At 45.9% G+C, this 16,669-nt stretch overlaps 9 non-coding genes across 9 annotated transcripts; 5 read left to right on the top strand and 4 right to left on the bottom strand.

Moving 5' to 3' along the window:
* Positions 1–2,417: 2,417 nt before the first annotated feature.
* trnaw-cca lies at positions 2,418–2,489 on the top strand. Its single transcript has one exon. It is a non-coding gene; the product is annotated as a tRNA-Trp (tRNA).
* A 1,309-nt stretch (positions 2,490–3,798) lies between these two features.
* trnam-cau lies at positions 3,799–3,870 on the top strand. The gene has a single exon. It is a non-coding gene; the product is annotated as a tRNA-Met (tRNA).
* Positions 3,871–4,788: 918 nt separating this feature from the next.
* Positions 4,789–4,871, bottom strand: trnas-uga. The gene has a single exon. It is a non-coding gene; the product is annotated as a tRNA-Ser (tRNA).
* A 762-nt stretch (positions 4,872–5,633) lies between these two features.
* trnaw-cca lies at positions 5,634–5,705 on the top strand. The gene has a single exon. It is a non-coding gene; the product is annotated as a tRNA-Trp (tRNA).
* A 1,302-nt stretch (positions 5,706–7,007) lies between these two features.
* On the bottom strand, positions 7,008–7,079 carry trnaw-cca. Its single transcript has one exon. It is a non-coding gene; the product is annotated as a tRNA-Trp (tRNA).
* A 762-nt stretch (positions 7,080–7,841) lies between these two features.
* trnas-uga lies at positions 7,842–7,924 on the top strand. Its single transcript has one exon. It is a non-coding gene; the product is annotated as a tRNA-Ser (tRNA).
* Positions 7,925–8,841: 917 nt separating this feature from the next.
* On the bottom strand, positions 8,842–8,913 carry trnam-cau. Its single transcript has one exon. It is a non-coding gene; the product is annotated as a tRNA-Met (tRNA).
* Positions 8,914–10,222: 1,309 nt separating this feature from the next.
* Positions 10,223–10,294, bottom strand: trnaw-cca. Its single transcript has one exon. It is a non-coding gene; the product is annotated as a tRNA-Trp (tRNA).
* A 762-nt stretch (positions 10,295–11,056) lies between these two features.
* On the top strand, positions 11,057–11,139 carry trnas-uga. The gene has a single exon. It is a non-coding gene; the product is annotated as a tRNA-Ser (tRNA).
* The last annotated feature ends 5,530 nt before the right edge of the window (positions 11,140–16,669 follow it).

Here is a 16,669-nt window from a genome sequence, read left to right as displayed (position 1 = left end):
AACAAGTTAAAAAAAGAGACTTTTCCATTTGATTACATTTTGTATGATGGATTATGTAGAAAAAGTAGAATTGGGCTGAAAGATCTATCGCTTTATCACCTCTTCAGGTTGTAAATCGTGTTTTTAAAAAGTAACTAAGTAACTAAGTAATTAATTACTTTTGAAAATAAGTAATCAGTAAAGTAACGGGATTACTTTTTTGGGGAAGTCATCAGTAATTAGTTACTGATTACTTTTTTCAAGTAACTTGACCAACACTGCTCCCTGATGATCCTCTACCTAATCACGTGAGCCAAGGTGTGAAAATGGGTGTGGGTCACAATCGGTCAGGGTTTCGGGTGAGCTCATTGTGAAACCTAGCCCCACCCTATGATGTGTTTTCCTGGGGTCAGATGGCCCAGGATGTGAGTGGGCATTGAGGCGTCTGGGGATCTCAAAACTGGATTATAGATGGCAGACAGTTGGTGTCGTAAACCACCGTAATTCACAGTGGACATAAATGGCTTCTTTCGCTCCTCTTTCAAACCATCTGTCTTCTTCTTCTGTCAAAAATGTGAACATTGGCATCCTCGAAAGAGTGACCTTCGTCCTTTAGATGCAGATGAACTGCTGGGTCTTGTCCCGTGGAGGTGGCTCTTCTATGTTGTGCCATGCCCTTGTGAAGTGGCTGTTTGGTCTCTGCAATTTAGAGGTCTGGACATTCCTCGCTACACTGTACAGCATACACCACATTGTTAAGTTTGTGTTTTGGAGTTTTGTCTTTCGGGTGAACCAGTTTTTCTCTGAGTGTGTTGCTGGGTCTGAAATACACTGGGATGTCGTGCTTGGAGAAAACTCTCCTGAGTATCTCTGATACACCGGCTACATAGGGGATGACAATCTTGTTGCGTCTGTCTTTCTTATCTTCCCTAGCTGGTGTCTCATCTTCTTTTCTGTGGTGATTGTGCCTCAAGAGTTGGGCGTTTGTCTTGTAGTCGGAAGGTTGCAGGTTTGAGCCCCAGCTCATGAGGATGATTGTGTATAGTGTAAAGCACTTTGGGGTCCTTAGGTCCAAGTAAAGCGCTATACAAATACAGACCATTTCTTTGCTGACTTTATAAATGCCCAATTATGATAACCGCATGTTTTGAGTGCTTCCTTTGCATGTGTGTGTTCCTCCTTTTTCCCTTCAGGCTTAGACGGAACATGTTCTGCCCAGTGGTGTAGGGTCCTAATTACTCCAAGTTTGTGTTCCAGAGGGTGATGGGACTCAAAGAGGAGGTACTGGTCCGTGTGTTGGCTTCCGGTAAACTTCAATGTTGAGGTTGCCATTCTCTTCAATGTGCACAGCGCAGTCCAGGAAAGGCAAACAGTCGTCCTTTGTGTCTTCCCTGGTGAACTTGAACTTTTTATCCAAGGCGTTAATGTGTGCAGTGAAGGATTCTACTTCTTGTGTTTTGATTTTGACCCAGGTGTCGTCTACATATCTGTACCAGTGGCTGGGTACTCTCCCTTTAAAAGAGCCAAGAGTCTTTCTTTCCATTTCGACCATGTAAAGGTTGGCTACAATAGATGTCACAGGGGAGCCCATGGCGCAGCCATGTTTTTGGCTGTAGAAACTCTCGTTGTATTTGAAATATGTAGTAGTAAGGCAGAGGTCTAACAGTGTGCAAATCTGATCAGGTGTGAAGTTGCTCCTGTCTTCCAAGGAGCTGTCTTCTTGTAGTCGTTTTCTGACAGTCTCCACTGCCTCCGTGGTGGGTATGCAAGTGAAGAGAGAGACTACATCAAAGGACACCATGGTTTCATCTGAATCCAGGGTAGGTTTCTGGACCTTGTCGGTGAAGTCGGTGGAGTTCTTGATGTGATGTGGGGTGTTCCCCATGAGTGGTGCTAGGATGGTAGCATGGATAGCATTTTGGTGCAGACGGCACAAGGAGCCTCTCCAGAGCAGGTTGTGTTTGAGACAGGAGATCATCACGTACAAAAGCACTCCCTTCTGAGCAATCACTTTTCAGGTGTGTGTGAGAGGAAGGTCTTTTATTTTTAGACACTGTCCAAGGACTTTGTCTTTCTCTGACAAGCATCAGTAACAAATATGCATTGTTAAGAATTTGTCTAGCTGGCTTGCAAAGCTCATCAGAGCGTGAGCACTGAATGACAGACACTATATTAGGCCTTTGATTGACTACTGCAAGCGCACTTCAAACCTCGATTTGTATTCTTTTGTCAAAGAGGAGAACCTTTCAAGTATAAAGAGAGATTCTACGTGTGCATGTTGACATGCATGGTCTGAAATGACATGCGTCTTTGGCACAACCTCTTTGCATTCACAAGTTGAACAACCTCCAGTTGCTGAAAAATTGCTTGTGTGGAAAGAAGATGGACTGGCTTCTCAGAGATTTTCAGAAGTTTTGAGCAGAGGGGCAGGTTTGTGGGACATTGTGGCACAATGGTAGCGCATCTGACTCCAGATCAGAAGGTTGCGTGTTCAAATCACGTCAAGGTCAACCGAGAGCGAGAGGACTGCACCCTGTGATTCCCTTCGAATCGGAGGTTTTTAGTTGCTTGTGGCATACTCGTCCGTCTGTCCAGAAATTCAGGTCCATGACTCATGACGTGTCTCCAGTGAGTTGTTGATGGTGTCAGTGAACACTGTAGACAACTGATCAGCACAGTGCTTCAGGGTGGATGGAGGCACCGAATTTGGCCCAGCTGCTTTGCGTGGGTCCTGTGTCTTAGAGAGTCTGTTTACATCCCTTTCAAGTATGGAAAGAGGTGTGAAGGCACATGGAGAAATTTGTGAGCTTTACTGAGTGGTAGAGGTGATGGGGGAGTCGCAAGTATTGACCATCTGGGGAGGGGGCTCGGGTAGCTGGACGTTCCATTGTTTTCTGAAAGCACCAGGTGTGAATACATTGGATAGGTGTGAATAGTAGCTGAATTAGAGGGCTTCTGTAAATGGAACTGAATAAAAATGGCAAACAAAACACCCGCATGCTGCAGGTATACAGAGAGCAATGCCATGAGTTACATGTAAACACACAGTTGAAAGAAGTAAAGACTGCACCAAAGAGAAACTCACAAAATTATTGTAAAGAAAATAACATTCAAATATCAAGTATAAGTTTTTCATTCCGAGCAAACAAACAGTTTTGAATGATAATGAAATCTAAAAGCAGCTTCAGAGCTGGGCTTGGCATTCTGAAGCAAGCTCATCATATCCAGGATAGTTTTTCACTGTGGACAATGTCACTGTGTCCGCTGTGTTGGATACATTCAGATTTCACGTCTAATGTCGGTGCTTGTGATTACAGACGGTATTACATCTCTACCGATAAGAACTACCATTGACAATCAGCGGGAAGTATTAAGAGCATCGAAGTGCATCAGCAGAGTGTGTTCGTGTAACAGAACGTCGATTTTAGTTAACTAAAGGTAAAATAAGGTTCATTGAAGAGAGTTCATGGGTTTATTTAGGAAGTAAACATATGCAACACCAAGTGTCAGTGTTTTCACGTCTAAGCGTTTATGTGACTATGCGACTCAGTGGCTCACACAATAAGCTCAGTGATTCTTAAGAGTTAGCAGCTAACGAGGAAATGGTTGGCTGACCCTAGCTTAAAATCTGTTGGGCCGCACACGAGACCTGACAAGCAGTCCAAGAAGCTCTGAAGCATTGAACGCTGAGGTGACAAAGATTTATAAAAGTCAGTGTTCAAACGGGTACCGTCCACCTTCAGAATTCCCACAGTTTGTTCATGCAAGATGTTAATGAAGGCCCACTTTTAAGCAGCACTAGTCTGGTGGTACGTGTGGAGCAGAGTGGCGCAGCGGTAGCGTGCTGGGCCCATAACCCAGAGGTCGATGGATCGAAACCATCCTCTGCTAGGTGCGTCTGTTTTCAGGACGTACTAAACAACTGTTCTCCAAAAGGCTTGCTTACAAGTCTGGGATAGGTTTCCAGGAAGAAGCCATTCACCTTCCTAAAATTGGACAAAACAGACTAAACCCAGAAGTTGCCTCACTAAGAAGCAAATCCTAGTTAATATAATCTGTTCCCCACATCTTCTTCAAAGCCCATTCACTTTGTTACCTCAACAGCGTGACATCACCTGTTTGCAACACAAGAACAACAATGGAGGCAACGGTGTACCTGCTGCTAAAGTGACGGTAAACGGTTGGACCACTGTGTTGCTTTGGGTGTACCCAAATGGCTGGCTCTGTTTGCCGGGAGACCAGTGACCAGGTACTGTCGCCTAACTGAAAACCAAATGTAGCCAGAAAGGATTAAGATTTGTCATTCTAGCCTTTCTATAGCAGTGATAACAAGTAGCCCCTGCAACAATTTTGATGTCTTGTGTGGAAAGAAGATGGATTGGCTTTGCAGAGATTTTCAGAAGTTTTGGGCAGAGGGGCAGGTTTGTGGGACCTTGTGGGGCAATGGTAGCGCATCTGACTCCAGAACAGAAGCTTGCGTGTTCAAATCACATCAAGGTCAACCAAGAGTGAGAGGACTGCAGCCTGTTTGAATTAATATGTGATTCAAAGTCTGTGCACAAGCCACTGATCGACATCTCCCACCGTTTTTGTTTATAAAGCCTGGAGAGAAGAAGACGGACTCTCCTTGGAGACAAGCACATTTTGTACATGAATGATTAGTATGTAAGTACAGTGGTGTGAACCGGTGATTGTAGAATTGTCAGTCATTCAATGCTCTCGGGCACCGTTGCAACTTTTGTATATGAGCTCCTCCAACTAATTGCAACCTTATCTTAGCAGAAAAAGGAAGCTCCCGCATTGCATTTTCGCTGTGAGCAGGGTTTGAACCTGCGCGGGGAACCCCCCATTGAATTTCAAAGCCAACGCCTTAACCTCTCGGCCATCACAGCTCCTCCACTTCACCTGCACCTTTTGGCCTGTGGTGAGAGATGCCTGCTCCCTGCTCCAACAGCACTGGTTCTTTTGGAGATCATCACATGCCAGAACACTCCCTACTCAGAAGTCACTTCTCTGGTAAATACCATTAACAGTCGTTGAAGAGACCATTGTGTGTGAACTGTAAGGTCGTTTAGTCAGGTAAGATTTCATTCAAGGCTGACAGCACTGGTCTCCTACCCCCATGGATAGCATTTTGGTGCAGACGGCACAAGGAGCCTCTCCAGAGCAGGTTGTGTTTGAGACAGGAGATCATCACGTACAAAAGCACTCCCTTCTGAGCAATCACTTTTCAGGTGTGTGTGAGAGGAAGGTCTTTTATTTTTAGACACTGTCCAAGGACTTTGTCTTTCTCTGACAAGCATCAGTAACAAATATGCATTGTTAAGAATTTGTCTAGCTGGCTTGCAAAGCTCATCAGAGCGTGAGCACTGAATGACAGACACTATATTAGGCCTTTGATTGACTACTGCAAGCGCACTTCAAACCTCGATTTGTATTCTTTTGTCAAAGAGGAGAACCTTTCAAGTATAAAGAGAGATTCTACGTGTGCATGTTGACATGCATGGTCTGAAATGACATGCGTCTTTGGCACAACCTCTTTGCATTCACAAGTTGAACAACCTCCAGTTGCTGAAAAATTGCTTGTGTGGAAAGAAGATGGACTGGCTTCTCAGAGATTTTCAGAAGTTTTGAGCAGAGGGGTAGGTTTGTGGGACCTTGTGGCGCAATGGTAGCACATCTGACTCCAGATCAGAAGGTTGCGTGTTCAAATCACGTCAAGGTCAGCCGAGAGCGAGAGGACTGCACCCTGTGGTTCCCTTGGAATCGGAGGTTTTCAGTTGCTTGTGGCATACTCGTCCGTCTGTCCAGAAATTCAGGTCCATGACTCATGACGTGTCTCCAGTGAGTTGTTGATGGTGTCAGTGAACACTGTAGACAACTGATCAGCACAGTGCTTCAGGGTGGATGGAGGCACCGAATTTGGCCCAGCTGCTTTGCGTGGGTCCTGTGTCACACTCTCCATTCCTCTTTCCCCCCCTCTAAGTATTTACAACATTCCTCTTTTCATTAGCTTATCTCACTCCATCTTCCTCTATCTCCGCCCAAAAAATATTCCAACACCATCCCAATCTTCATTTTAAAAAAAAAAATATTTTAAAGAAAATAGTTTTATTATCACTATTTATCCCTCATCTCTCAGCTCCCCCTATCTTTCCCCCCATGCATACGTATTTCATCACCGAAATAATAAATTTATCCCCTTTTCCTCTATCCTCTAATATTCCCTGGTCAGGATATCTCTATCAAGCCCCACTGCTATAGAAAGGCTAGAATGACAAATCTTAATCCTTTCTGGCTACGTTTGGTTTTCAGTTAGGCGGCAGTACCTGGTCACTGGTCTCCCGGCAAACAGAGCCAGCCATTTGGGTACACCCAAAGCAACACAGTGGTCCAACCGGAATGAAAAACTTATACTTGATATTTGAATGTTTTTTTCTTTACAATAATTTTGTGAGTTTCTCTTTGGTGCAGTCTTTACTTCTTTCAACTATGTGTTTACATGTATCTCATGGCATTGCTCTCTGTATACCTGCAGCATGCGGGTGTTTTGTTTGCCATTTTTATTCAGTTCCATTTACAGAAGCCCTCTAATTCAGCTACTATTCACACCTATCCAATGTATTCACACCTGGTGCTTTCAGAAAACAATGGAACGTCCAGCTACCCGGGCCCCCTCCCCAGACGGTCAACACTTGCGGCTCCCCCATCACCTCTACCACTCAGTAAAGCTCACAAATTTCTCCATGTGCCTTCACACCTCTTTCCATACTTGAAAGGGATGTAAACAGACTCTCTAAGACACAGGACCCACGCAAAGCAGCTGGGCCAAATTCGGTGCCTCCATCCACCCTGAAGCACTGTGCTGATCAGTTGTCTACAGTGTTCACTGACACCATCAACAACTCACTGGAGACACGTCATGAGTCATGGACCTGAATTTCTGGACAGACGGACGAGTATGCCACAAGCAACTAAAAACCTCCGATTCCAAGGGAACCACAGGCTGCAGTCCTCTCGCTCTCGGCTGACCTTGACGTGATTTGAACACGCAACCTTCTGATCTGGAGTCAGATGCGCTACCATTGCGCCACAAGGTCCCACAAACCTGCCCCTCTGCTCAAAACTTCTGAAAATCTCTGAGAAGCCAGTCCATCTTCTTTCCACACAAGCAATTTTTCGGCAACTGGAGGTTGTTCAACTTGTGAATGCAAAGAGGTTGTGCCAAAGACGCATGTCATTTCAGACCATGCATGTCAACATGCACACGTAGAATCTCTCTTTATACTTGAAAGGTTCTCCTCTTTGACAAAAGAATACAAATCGAGGTTTGAAGTGCGCTTGCAGTAGTCAATCAAAGGCCTAATATAGTGTCTGTCATTCAGTGCTCACGCTCTGATGAGCTTTGCAAGCCAGCTAGACAAATTCTTAACAATGCATATTTGTTACTGATGCTTGTCAGAGAAAGACAAAGTCCTTGGACAGTGTCTAAAAATAAAAGACCTTCCTCTCACACACACCTGAAAAGTGATTGCTCAGAAGGGAGTGCTTTTGTACGTGATGATCTCCTGTCTCAAACACAACCTGCTCTGGAGAGGCTCCTTGTGCCGTCTGCACCAAAATGCTATCCATGGGGGTAGGAGACCAGTGCTGTCAGCCTTGAATGAAATCTTACCTGACTAAACGACCTTACAGTTCACACACAATGGTCTCTTCAACGACTGTTAATGGTATTTACCAGAGAAGTGACTTCTGAGTAGGGAGTGTTCTGGCATGTGATGATCTCCAAAAGAACCAGCGCTGTTGGAGCAGGGAGCAGGCATCTCTCACCACAGGCCAAAAGGTGCAGGTGAAGTGGAGGAGCTGTGATGGCCGAGAGGTTAAGGCGTTGGATTTGAAATCCAATGGGGGGTTCCCCGCGCAGGTTCAAACCCTGCTCACAGCGAAAATGCATTACGGGAGCTTCCTTTTTCTGCTAAGATAAGGTTGCAATTAGTTGGAGGAGCTCATATACAAAAGTTGCAACGGTGCCCAAGAGCATTGAGTGACTGACAATTCTACAATCACTGGTTCACACCACTGTACTTACATACTAATCATTCATGTACAAAATGTGCTTGTCTCCAAGGAGAGTCCGTCTTCTTCTCTCCAGGCTTTATAAACAAAAACGGTGGGAGATGTCGATCAGTGGCATGTGCACAGACTTTGAATCACATATTAATTCAAACAGGCTGCAGTCCTCTCACTCTTGGTTGACCTTGATGTGATTTGAACACGCAAGCTTCTGATCTGGAGTCAGATGCGCTACCATTGCCCCACAAGGTCCCACAAACCTGCCCCTCTGCCCAAAACTTCTGAAAATCTCTGCAAAGCCAATCCATCTTCTTTCCACACAAGACATCAAAATTGTTGCAGGGGCTACTTGTTATCACTGCTATAGAAAGGCTAGAATGACAAATCTTAATCCTTTCTGGCTACGTTTGGTTTTCAGTTAGGCGACAGTACCTGGTCACTGGTCTCCCGGCAAACAGAGCCAGCCATTTGGGTACACCCAAAGCAACACAGTGGTCCAACCGTTTACCGTCACTTTAGCAGCAGGTACACCGTTGCCTCCATTGTTGTTCTTGTGTTGCAAACAGGTGATGTCACGCTTTTGAGGTAACAAGTGAATGGGCTTTGAAAAAGATGTGGGGAACAGGTTATATTAACTAGGATTTGCTTCTTAGTGAGACAACTTCTGGGTTTAGTCTGTTTTGTCCAATTTTAGGAAGGTGAATGGCTTCTTCCTGGAAACCTATCCCAGACTTGTAAGCAAGCCTTTTGGAGAACAGTTGTTTAGTACGTCCTGAAAACAGACGCGCCTAGCAGAGGATGGTTTCGATCCATCGACCTCTGGGTTATGGGCCCAGCACGCTACCGCTGCGCCACTCTGCTCCACACGTACCACCTGACTAGTGCTGCTTAAAAGTGGGCCTTCATTAACATCTTGCATGAACAAACTGTGGGAATTCTGAAGGTGGACGGTACCCGTTTGAACACTGACTTTTATAAATCTTTGTCACCTCGGCGTTCAATGCTTCAGAGCTTCTTGGACTGCTTGTCAGGTCTCGTGTGCGGCCCAACAGATTTTAAGCTAGGGTCAGCCAACCATTTCCTCGTTAGCTGCTAACTCTTAAGAATCACTGAGCTTATTGTATGAGCCACTGAGTCGCATAGTCACGTAAACGCTTAGACGTGAAAACACTGACACTTGGTGTTGCATATGTTTACTTCCTAAATAAACCCATGAACTCTCTTCAATGAACCTTATTTTACCTTTAGTTAACTAAAATCGACGTTCTGTTACACGAACACACTCTGCTGATGCACTTCGATGCTCTTAATACTTCCCGCTGATTGTCAATGGTAGTTCTTATCGGTAGAGATGTAATACCGTCTGTAATCACAAGCACCGACATTAGACGTGAAATCTGAATGTATCCAAAACAGCGGACACAGTGACATTGTCCACAGTGAAAAACTATCCTGGATATGATGAGCTTGCTTCAGAATGCCAAGCCCAGCTCTGAAGCTGCTTTTAGATTTCATTATCATTCAAAACTGTTTGTTTGCTCGGAATGAAAAACTTATACTTGATATTTGAATGTTCTTTTCTTTACAATAATTTTGTGAGTTTCTCTTTGGTGCAGTCTTTACTTCTTTCAACTATGTGTTTACATGTATCTCATGGCATTGCTCTCTGTATACCTGCAGCATGCGGGTGTTTTGTTTGCCATTTTTATTCAGTTCCATTTACAGAAGCCCTCTAATTCAGCTACTATTCACACCTATCCAATGTATTCACACCTGGTGCTTTCAGAAAACAATGGAACGTCCAGCTACCCGGGCCCCCTCCCCAGACGGTCAACACTTGCGGCTCCCCCATCACCTCTACCACTCAGTAAAGCTCACAAATTTCTCCATGTGCCTTCACACCTCTTTCCATACTTGAAAGGGATGTAAACAGACTCTCTAAGACACAGGACCCACGCAAAGCAGCTGGGCCAAATTCGGTGCCTCCATCCACCCTGAAGCACTGTGCTGATCAGTTGTCTACAGTGTTCACTGACACCATCAACAACTCACTGGAGACACGTCATGAGTCATGGACCTGAATTTCTGGACAGACGGACGAGTATGCCACAAGCAACTAAAAACCTCCGATTCCAAGGGAACCACAGGCTGCAGTCCTCTCGCTCTCGGCTGACCTTGACGTGATTTGAACACGCAACCTTCTGATCTGGAGTCAGATGCGCTACCATTGCGCCACAAGGTCCCACAAACCTGCCCCTCTGCTCAAAACTTCTGAAAATCTCTGAGAAGCCAGTCCATCTTCTTTCCACACAAGCAATTTTTCGGCAACTGGAGGTTGTTCAACTTGTGAATGCAAAGAGGTTGTGCCAAAGACGCATGTCATTTCAGACCATGCATGTCAACATGCACACGTAGAATCTCTCTTTATACTTGAAAGGTTCTCCTCTTTGACAAAAGAATACAAATCGAGGTTTGAAGTGCGCTTGCAGTAGTCAATCAAAGGCCTAATATAGTGTCTGTCATTCAGTGCTCACGCTCTGATGAGCTTTGCAAGCCAGCTAGACAAATTCTTAACAATGCATATTTGTTACTGATGCTTGTCAGAGAAAGACAAAGTCCTTGGACAGTGTCTAAAAATAAAAGACCTTCCTCTCACACACACCTGAAAAGTGATTGCTCAGAAGGGAGTGCTTTTGTACGTGATGATCTCCTGTCTCAAACACAACCTGCTCTGGAGAGGCTCCTTGTGCCGTCTGCACCAAAATGCTATCCATGGGGGTAGGAGACCAGTGCTGTCAGCCTTGAATGAAATCTTACCTGACTAAACGACCTTACAGTTCACACACAATGGTCTCTTCAACGACTGTTAATGGTATTTACCAGAGAAGTGACTTCTGAGTAGGGAGTGTTCTGGCATGTGATGATCTCCAAAAGAACCAGCGCTGTTGGAGCAGGGAGCAGGCATCTCTCACCACAGGCCAAAAGGTGCAGGTGAAGTGGAGGAGCTGTGATGGCCGAGAGGTTAAGGCGTTGGATTTGAAATCCAATGGGGGGTTCCCCGCGCAGGTTCAAACCCTGCTCACAGCGAAAATGCATTACGGGAGCTTCCTTTTTCTGCTAAGATAAGGTTGCAATTAGTTGGAGGAGCTCATATACAAAAGTTGCAACGGTGCCCAAGAGCATTGAGTGACTGACAATTCTACAATCACTGGTTCACACCACTGTACTTACATACTAATCATTCATGTACAAAATGTGCTTGTCTCCAAGGAGAGTCCGTCTTCTTCTCTCCAGGCTTTATAAACAAAAACGGTGGGAGATGTCGATCAGTGGCATGTGCACAGACTTTGAATCACATATTAATTCAAACAGGCTGCAGTCCTCTCACTCTTGGTTGACCTTGATGTGATTTGAACACGCAAGCTTCTGATCTGGAGTCAGATGCGCTACCATTGCCCCACAAGGTCCCACAAACCTGCCCCTCTGCCCAAAACTTCTGAAAATCTCTGCAAAGCCAATCCATCTTCTTTCCACACAAGACATCAAAATTGTTGCAGGGGCTACTTGTTATCACTGCTATAGAAAGGCTAGAATGACAAATCTTAATCCTTTCTGGCTACGTTTGGTTTTCAGTTAGGCGACAGTACCTGGTCACTGGTCTCCCGGCAAACAGAGCCAGCCATTTGGGTACACCCAAAGCAACACAGTGGTCCAACCGTTTACCGTCACTTTAGCAGCAGGTACACCGTTGCCTCCATTGTTGTTCTTGTGTTGCAAACAGGTGATGTCACGCTTTTGAGGTAACAAGTGAATGGGCTTTGAAAAAGATGTGGGGAACAGGTTATATTAACTAGGATTTGCTTCTTAGTGAGACAACTTCTGGGTTTAGTCTGTTTTGTCCAATTTTAGGAAGGTGAATGGCTTCTTCCTGGAAACCTATCCCAGACTTGTAAGCAAGCCTTTCGGAGAACAGTTGTTTAGCACGTTCTGAAAACTGACGCGGCTAGCAGAGGATGGTTTCGATCCATAGACCTCTGGGTTATGGGCCAAGCACGCTACCGCTGCGCCACTCTGCTCTACATGTGCCGTCAGACTAGTGCTGCTTAAAAGTGGGCCTTCATTAACATCTTGCATGAACAAACTGTGGGAATTCTGAAGGTGGACGGTACCCGTTTGAACACTGACTTTTATAAATCTTTGTCACCTCGGCGTTCAATGCTTCAGAGCTTCTTGGACTGCTTGTCAGGTCTCGTGTGCGGCCCAACAGATTTTAAGCTAGGGTCAGCCAACCATTTCCTCGTTAGCTGCTAACTCTTAAGAATCACTGAGCTTATTGTGTGAGCCACTGAGTCGCATAGTCACATAAACGCTTAGACGTGAAAACACTGACACTTGGTGTTGCATATGTTTACTTCCTAAATAAACCCATGAACTCTCTTCAATGAACCTTATTTTACCTTTAGTTAACTAAAATCGACGTTGTGTTACACGAACACACTCTGCTGATGCACTTCGATGCTCTTAATACTTCCCGCTGATTGTCAATGGTAGTTCTTATCGGTAGAGATGTAATACCGTCTGTAATCACAAGCACCGACATTAGACGTGAAATCTGAATGTATCCAACACAGCAGACACAGTGACATTGTCCACAGTGAAAAACTATCCTGGATATGATGAGCTTGCTTCAGAATGCTTCAGAGCTTGCTTCAGAATAGAAGATGGCGCCGGTGAGGTCGGCTGCCGTCACGACTGCTCCGACCACTTTTTCTTTGTCTTTGTTTTTTAAGTTAGTTTTCAGCGTTTCTAAATCGGCAAAATCACCACCATTGGGTACATTAGGTATGACAGTGACACTCTTGTTTCTATTGGTATACAATGTACTCACAATTCAAAGTTTTTAACTCCGGATCCGAGCTGGCCGAGTGAGATCTTGAGGGAGAACAAAGGGAAGCGGCGGCGGCCTAGAGGGAAGCGAGCCGGCGTCAGGAACAGGCTGAGAGCTCGTGCACACCGCACACCTCTGCCTAGCATCCTGCTCGCCAACGTCCAGTCACTGGAGAACAAGCTTGACGACCTCAGGGCCAGGGTAAAGTTCCAGAGAGACATTCGGGACTGCAATCTCCTCTGCTTCACCGAGACATGGCTGAACCCAGCGGTGCCGGACCACGCCATCCAGCCGGCCGAGTTCTTCTCGGTTCACCGCATGGACAGGACACGGGACTCGGGGAAGTCAAGGGGAGGCGGCGTGTGTTTAATGGTGAACAACAACTGGTGCAACAGTGCGAACGTTGTTCCTCTCACACGCTCCTGCACACCAAATCTGGAACTACTGTCCATCATGTGTCGTCCTTTTTATCTACCTCGGGAATTTACATCGGTCATTGTAAGTGCCGTTTATATTCCACCACAAGCGGACACGGTCACCGCCTTATGCGAGCTGCATGAGGCACTCACACAGCACCAGACACAACACCGGGACGCTGCGCTTATTGTGACGGGGGACTTTAATAGCGCCAACCTCAAACGCGCAGCGCCGAACTTTTATCAACACATCACCTGCCCCACCAGGGGTGAAAGGACACTGGACCACTGCTACACTACGGTCAAGGACGGCTACAAGGCACAATCCCGCCCTCCTTTTGGCAAATCTGATCACGCCGCCATCTTCCTCATCCCAAAATACAAACAAAGGCTGAAACAGGAAGTTCCGGTTCAGAGGAAGGTCGCGCGCTGGACGGATCAATCGGTGGCCGCGTTACAGGACGCACTCGATGACGCAGACTGGGGCATGTTCAGAAACAGCTCCGATGATGATGTCAACGTGTTTACGGAAGCGGTTGTGGGATTCATCGGGAAACTAGCGGATGATACCGTGGAGACAAAGACTATCACAACGTTTCCCAACCAGAAGCCGTGGGTGGATAAAACCATCCGCGACGCTCTGAGATCCCGCACCGCTGCCTACAACACGGGACTCATGACGGGGGACATGGACCCGTACAAAGCCGCGTCATATAACGTGCGGAGGGCGGTGAAAGAGGCGAAGCAGCGCTACGGGAGGAAACTAGAGTCACAACTCCAACAGAGTGACTCTAGGAGCCTGTGGCGGGGACTAAGGACAATAACGGACTATAAAGCACCAACAACCGGTATGACGAACGCGGCCGTGACTCTGGCAGACGAGCTGAACACTTTCTATGCTCGCTTCGAGGCTGCAGCTAAGGACTCCAACGATGCTAGTGTTAGCGGCGCTAACGGCTGCAGACAGGAAGATACTGCCAGCACCGGAAACGTGCTCGTCATCTCCGAGCATGAAGTAAGGAGAGCCTTCAAGAGAGTGAACACCAGGAAAGCAGCAGGCCCAGACGGCATCCCAGGTCGTATCCTAAGAGACTGCGCATACCAGCTAGCTCCTGTGTTCACTGAGATATTCAACATCTCTTTATCTCAGTCGGTGATCCCCACATGCTTCAAAGAGTCCATCATTGTTCCTGTCCCGAAGAAACCCCACCCTGCTTCTCTCAATGACTATCGCCCTGTAGCCCTCACCTCAGTAGTGATGAAGTGCTTTGAACGCCTGGTCAGAGACTTCATCATTTCTTCACTACCAGACACACTGGACCCACTACAGTTCGCTTACCGTCCAAATCGTTCCACAGACGATGCCATCTCTCATCTCCTCCACACATCACTCACTCACTTGGACACTAGAAGGGGGAATTATGTTAAAATGCTCTTCATAGACTACAGCTCTGCATTTAACACCATAATTCCCTCCACACTCACCACCAAGCTGGAGCATCTGGGACTCAGCTCATCTATGTGTCTGTGGATCTCCAACTTCCTAACTGGCAGACCACAGGCAGTAAGGATGGGCGGACATGTCTCAGCCTCCACCACTCTCAGCACTGGAGCCCCCCAGGGGTGTGTTCTGAGCCCCCTGCTGTACTCTTTGTACACTTATGACTGTGTGGCCACTACCAGCTCCACCACCATCATCAAGTTTGCTGACGACACCGTCGTGGTGGGCCTGATCTCTGATAACAACGAGACGGCCTACCTGAAGGAGATTAGGAATCTGGAGAACTGGTGCCAGAGGAACAACCTCCTTCTAAACCTCAGTAAGACAAAGGAGTTGATAGTGGACTTCAGCACTAAGCAGGAGAGGAACTACCAGACCCCTGTCATCAACGAGTGCCCAGTGGAGAGAGTGGACAGCTTCAAATACCTCGGAGTTCACATCACGCAGGACCTGTCATGGTCCTGTCACATCAACACCGTGGTGAAAAAGGCCCGTCAGCGTCTCTACCACCTCAGACGCTTGAGAGACTTCCAACTGCCCTCCAAGGTGCTCAGGAACTTTTACTCGTGCACCATAGAGAGCATCCTGACGGGAAACATCTTAACCTGGTTCGGGAACAGCACCATGCAGGACAGACGAGCTCTACAGAGGGTTGTGCGGTCAGCTGAGCGCACCATCCGCTCCGAGCTCCCTGACCTGCACTCAATCTACAGCAGGCGGTGCTGGACCAAGGCCAGGAAGATCATGAAGGACCTCAGCCATCCCAACAACAGACTGTTCTCTCTGTTGAGGTCAGGAAAGCGATTCCGCTCCCTGAAGACCAACACAGAGAGACTGAGGAGGAGCTTCTTCCCGCAGGCGATACGGTCTCTCAATCACACCACCACACAGTACTGACCCACACATATAGTTCTTACACACACACTGGACATTCTGGACATTGTTTTCACTTCATTACTTAAATCACGCTGCTGTTATTGTGTATATATTTATTTATATTTCTTCATACATTCTTATATAGTTCTATATTGTGTATTTTGTTGTACAGTTATTTTATTTTCAACTTTAATTTATATATTTTATCTTATTCTCCCAGTTAAATTTACCCTTCATTCTAATTTGTGTTGTACAGTTATTTCATTTTTAACCTTAATTTATATTTTATTCCTTCCTAGTTAAATTTACCCTTTTTAATTTTTCATATTTATTTCCTATCTTATTCATAGCCTTTTCCTTTTTTGTTTTCTTTAGGTCACGAGCAGTTGTCCAAGCATTTCACTACATATCGTACTGTGTATGACTGTGTACGTGACAAATAAAATTTGAATTTGATTTGAATTTGATTTGAATGCTAAGCCCAGCTCTGAAGCTGCTTTTAGATTTCATTATCATTCAAAACTGTTTGTTTGCTCGGAATGAAAAACTTATACTTGATATTTGAATGTTCTTTTCTTTACAATAATTTTGTGAGTTTCTCTTTGGTGCAGTCTTTACTTCTTTCAACTATGTGTTTACATGTATCTCATGGCATTGCTCTCTGTATACCTGCAGCATGCGGGTGTTTTGTTTGCCATTTTTATTCAGTTCCATTTACAGAAGCCCTCTAATTCAGCTACTATTCACACCTATCCAATGTATTCACACCTGGTGCTTTCAGAAAACAATGGAACGTCCAGCTACCCGGGCCCCCTCCCCAGACGGTCAACACTTGCGGCTCCCCCATCACCTCTACCACTTAGTAAAGCTCAAAAATTTCTCCATGTGCCTTCACACCTCTTTCCATACTTGAAAGGGATGTAACAGACTCTCTAA

Source organism: Simochromis diagramma, unplaced genomic scaffold, assembly GCF_900408965.1.
Source record: "Simochromis diagramma unplaced genomic scaffold, fSimDia1.1 OVJJ01000107.1, whole genome shotgun sequence".
Classification (NCBI taxonomy): domain Eukaryota; kingdom Metazoa; phylum Chordata; class Actinopteri; order Cichliformes; family Cichlidae; genus Simochromis; species Simochromis diagramma.
This window is presented reverse-complemented; position numbering and strand designations above follow the sequence as displayed.